The sequence below is a fragment of the Acinonyx jubatus genome, chromosome C1, assembly GCF_027475565.1.
Source record: "Acinonyx jubatus isolate Ajub_Pintada_27869175 chromosome C1, VMU_Ajub_asm_v1.0, whole genome shotgun sequence".
In the NCBI taxonomy this organism is placed as follows: Eukaryota; Metazoa; Chordata; class Mammalia; order Carnivora; family Felidae; genus Acinonyx; species Acinonyx jubatus.
The window spans coordinates 210,121,176-210,126,153 of NC_069381.1; the positions used below are offsets into that span (position 1 = coordinate 210,121,176).

The 4,978-nt window shown below is 44.9% G+C and overlaps 1 long non-coding RNA gene across 1 annotated transcript; it reads right to left on the minus strand.

Annotated features, from left to right (window-relative positions):
* Positions 1-1,535: 1,535 nt before the first annotated feature.
* On the minus strand, positions 1,536-4,307 carry LOC128314147 (uncharacterized). Its single transcript, XR_008295613.1, has 3 exons — positions 3,265-4,307; positions 2,754-2,889; positions 1,536-2,291 (listed from the first exon to the last, which is right to left on the minus strand). It is a non-coding gene; the product is annotated as an uncharacterized LOC128314147 (long non-coding RNA).
* Positions 4,308-4,978: the final 671 nt, after the last annotated feature.

Genomic DNA, 4,978 nt, shown 5'->3' on the forward strand with positions numbered 1-4,978 from the left:
CCCTCCCCTGCTCGTGCTCTCTCTATCTCTCAAATATAAGTGAAAAAGAAAGAAAGAAAGAGAGAGAGAGAGAGAGAGAGAAAGAAAGAAAGAAAGAAAGAAAGAAAGAAAGAAAGAAAGAAAGAAAGAAAGAAACTAAGAGAAAGAAAGGGAGAGAGAAGACTAAATCTTGACATTATCACGGGGCTCCTGTGGTAGGGAAATTTTCCCTTAGACTTTACAGGTTCTGTGAACCAACAAATGCCTTTATTATTAATAATAATATTATTATTATTCAGCTTAAGCAAGTCTGAATTGGGTTTCCATTACTCCCAGCTGAGAGTGTTGGCAAATACACATAGTGTGCATGAAATACTGTATCCTGCTTTTTAGAGTAATATTATTTAAGCATTTTTCCATGTGTCTATGTAGGCTTTATATAGTTGCATAATAGTCCCCAAACTGGGTTTACCCTAAAATGAGAATATTTATTTATTTAATAGGAGAGTCATTATGTCTACAAGACAGGAATGGAAAAGAAATCAAAGGCAACCGTTTCTAGACTAATTTCCTCCTCTGAGCATTGCTTAATAAAGGCAAGGGGCGCCTGGGTGGCTCAGTCAGTTAAGCACACAACTCTTGATTTTGGCTCAGGTCATGATCTCACAGTTCATGGTTTCAAGCCCCTAGTCAGGCTCTGCATTGACAACATGGAGCCTGTGTGGGATTCTCTCTCCCTCTCTCTCTGCCCCTCTCCCACTCATACTCACTCTCTCTCTTTCAAAATAAATATTTTTAAAAAAAATATAATAAAATAAAGGCAAGAAACTTTCAAACTAAATTAAGGAGAACAACTCTTTTAAATATATTTTCTTTTATATATGTCTACATATATATTATGTATAACAGAATAAATATACATGATGTTCTACACCAATATTATTTAATATTTATGCATAAATAAACAATACTTTGTCCCCAAATCTTAATACTCCTCTCCACTCTTTGACATTAATCCCTCTTTAGTCTACTTTTCTTTCCTTGGCACAGATTTTCATCTTGTTTATTTTTTTAAGTAGGCTTTGCGCCCAGCATAGAACCTAACACGGGGCTTGAACTCATAACTCTGAGATCAAGACCCTAGCTGAGGTTAAGAGTCAGACACTCAACTGACTGAGCCACCCAGCACCCCTCCTTGGTTCAGATTTTTAAGGCATGTGAGATTTAACAAGGGTAAGTGTAAAATGCCACATGTAGGATCAAAAATCGAATTCCAGGGCGCCTGGGTGGCTCGGTCAGTTACGTGTCCGACTTCGTCCTGGGTCATGATCTGGCATTTCACAAGTTTGAGCCCCGCATTGGGATCTCTGCTGTTGGCATGGAGCCCACTTCGGATCCTCTGTCTCCCTCTTTCTCTGCCCCTCTCCCACGCTCACAAGCACTCTCTCTCTCTCTCTCAAAAATAAACAAACATTTAAAAAAAATTTTTTTAGTCGAATTCCAATGGAAGGGGAGGACAAGGAGCTTGGTTTCAGTGTTACGAGGAGTGCCTGACAGCTTCAGTGGTCCACAGGCTGTGCACAAGGTGACATCAAGAACCAAGAACGTACTAACTAGAAGCAGGGCACAGGGAGGAGTAGGGGGTGGGAGCCTCTAGGGTCAGGCAGATGCCATTGAACGTGCTGTGCACTTAGTTTCTCTAAGTCTCAGTCTCCTCACCTGTAAATTGGGGAAATAACACCTGCACAGTGCAGGCACTCAATGCAATCAGTGCAGTACGCTGGTCTTCACTGTTTAGGACAGGAAGATATTCAGGCAAACACTGAACAACTGCCCCACAGGGATCTCATAACCTTCAAGACTGGAGGAGATTAAATTTAGCTGCATGTAAAAGGAAAACCAAATAACAGTAGTCTGAGCATATATATATGACTCTTTTCCTTCACATAAAAGAGCTCAGGAGGATAGCAAAGGTCTCCTGGTGACTGGTATGGTGGCTCCAACCATGGCTCCCAGATTCCCTCTATTTTTGTGGTCCACCATCTTAGTGTGTGCCTTCCAATCTCAAGGTCACCTCATGAACCAACACAGCTGCCGGGGCTCCGGCCTTCACACACCTGATAGCAGGATGGCATAATGGGGAAAGAGCAAAAAAGATGTTCTGCTTTTCAAAGGATCCCTTCTAAATTCCACTCAGGACTTTCTGTTACATCTCATTGGCCAGAAGCTCTTACCTTGCTGCAGGGAAGGCTGGGGTACATATTCTTTTGGCTGAGCACACAGCCACGCTGAATAAAATGGAGGTTCTGATACTAAAGAAGAAGGGTGACTAGGGTGAGCAACTAGCAGTCTTCTCCATGATTCTTTCACAGGGTACAAGTTCGTACCTATTGGTCCCTCCCTCCCCAACAAACTTGGGTTTGCCCTGTGAGCTCCAAGAAGGCAGCAGAGTATTCATGGGGAGAAGAAATACTTAATGAGCACTGAGCCCGGGGCTCAGGAGAAGTTACAATGGCTGTTGCCTACTGATGTGATGCGATTACGGTAGGCCTCTGTCCGCATTATCCAGTGTCCTTACCATGCCAGTCATTCAATATTTTTAATACCCCCCTCCAGGGTATAAGATGGTGTAGGAGAGCTTGAGTTCTGAAGCCAGACAGAGTTTAAAACCCAGATTCAGTGCTCATTAATTGTGTGACTTTGAATGAGTCATTTGTCCCCTCTGAGGCTCAGCTTCCCCATGTGTAAAATGGGTGTAACAATAGATGCATTACCTACGTAGAGACGATGGGGTAGTTGGAAGGGTTGGATGCTTGGCTCCTTCTCCTGCCTGTTAGTAGTCGCTGTGAGCTGGCAACCCCAGGGGAAGCACAGATAAAAGAGACTGGAAGCTTCCACTCCAACTGCCTCCTTAACAAAGAGCATAAGCACAAGTAGGTTGACCCGGGTCTGCACTTTTCCGAAGAGCACTCGGGGGGTTATAGATCCTTTGTTATCCTCTGCCCTTCCAGCCCAGTTGAGCGGGGAGGAGATGGAGACAGTTCATCCTGTGTCACGAGGAGCGCAGGAAGGGAGTGGAGCCTGCGAGGTACAGCTGGGCCAGGCAGTTACGCCCTGGTCCCATGCCGGCAGCCCCTCCCGTGCTGATCTGCACCCCACCATCACCAGCCCTCCCACTCTGGGCCGGCGAAGGGAGTGACAGCCTTGATGATATCAAGTGACCGCTTGGCCGCACCCTTGATGTTCCCCAAACACACTTGCTCCAAACGGAAAGACGTTCCATACCTGTGGATTGGGAGAATACTGCTAAGATGGGGGCACCCGGCTGGCTCAGTCGGTAGAACATGCGACTCGATCTCAGGGTCGTGAGTTCAAGCCCCGTGAGTTCTTGGGCCTAGAGCATACTAAAAAATTAATATATAGGGGGGGCACCTGGGTGGCTCAGTCGGTTAAGCATCCGACTTCGGCTCAGGTCATGATTTCGTGGTTTGTGAGTTCAAGCCCCGCGTCAGGCTCTGTGCTGACAGCTCAGAGCCTGGAGCCCGTTTCCGATTCTGTGTCTCCCTCTCTCTCTCTCTGACCCTCCCCCATTCATGCTCTGTCTCTCTCTGTCTCAAAAATAAATAAACGTTTAAAAAAAATTTAATATATAGGGGCAACCTAGGTGGCGCAGTCGGTTAAGTGTCCAACTTCGGCTCAGGGCTTGATCTCATGGTTTGTGAGTTCAAGGCCTGCATCCGGCTCTCTACTGTCAGCACAGAACCCACTTCAGATCCTCTGTCTCCCTCTCTCCCTGCCCCTCCCCTCAAAAATAAATAATCATTTAAAAATTAATAAAATAAATAAATAAAATCTTAAGATGTCCATCCTACCCAAAGCAATCTACAGATTCAATGCAATCCTTATCAAAATACCAATGGCACTTTCCACAGAACCAGAACCAATAATAATAAAATTGGTATGGAATCACAGAAGACTCCAAATAACCAAAGCAATCTTGAGAAAGAAGAACAAAGCTGGAGGTACCACAATCCTAGGTTTCAAGATACACTACAAAGCTACAGTAATCATAACAGTATGGTACTTGCACAAAATATAGACAAATAGATCGATGCAACAAAATGGAGAGCCCAGAAATATAGCCATACTTCCAGAGTCACTTAATCTACGACAAAGGAGGCAAGAATATCCGATGGGAAAAGGACAGTGTCTTTAATAAATGGTGCTGGGAAAACTGGACAGCTACGTGCACAAGAACGAAACCGAACTGCCTTTTGACACCATACACAGAAATAAACTCGATGGATTAAAGATCTAAATGTGGGGCGCCTGGGTGGCGCAGTCGGTTAAGCGTCCGACTTCAACCAGGTCACGATCTCGCGATCCGTGAGTTCGAGCCCCGCGTCAGGCTCTGGGCTGATGGCTCAGAGCCTGGAGCCTGTTTCCGATTCTGTGTCTCCCTCTCTCTCTGCCCCTCCCCCGTTCATGCTCTGTCTCTCTCTGTCCCAAAAATAAATAAAAAACGTTGAAAAAAAATTAAAAAAAAAAAAAAAGATCTAAATGTGAGACTCGAGGGGCACCTGGGTGGCTCGGTCAGTTAAGCATCAGACTCTTGATCTCGGGTCAGGTCATGATCTCACAGTTCGTGAGTTCCAGCCCCGCACTGGGCTCTGCACTGATGGCACAGAGCCTGCTTGGGATTCTGTCTCTCCCTCTCTCTCTCCACCCCTCACCCACTTGTGCTCTCTAAACAAACTTAACAAAGAAGAAAAAAATAAATGTGAGACCCGAAACCATAACAATCCAAATACACCTCATTCCTTGCAGCATGGATAGACCGAGAATTTTCCAGATCTTTAAGTTCTAGTTCTTTTTAGCTTAACAATTCTCCTTTGGAATTCTACATTAAACAGTAAGAGGAGCCAAGCTGCACCTTCGATACTTTACTTAGAAACTGCTTCAATTTCTTCTGATTTCACCACTCACAGGTTAAGTTCTA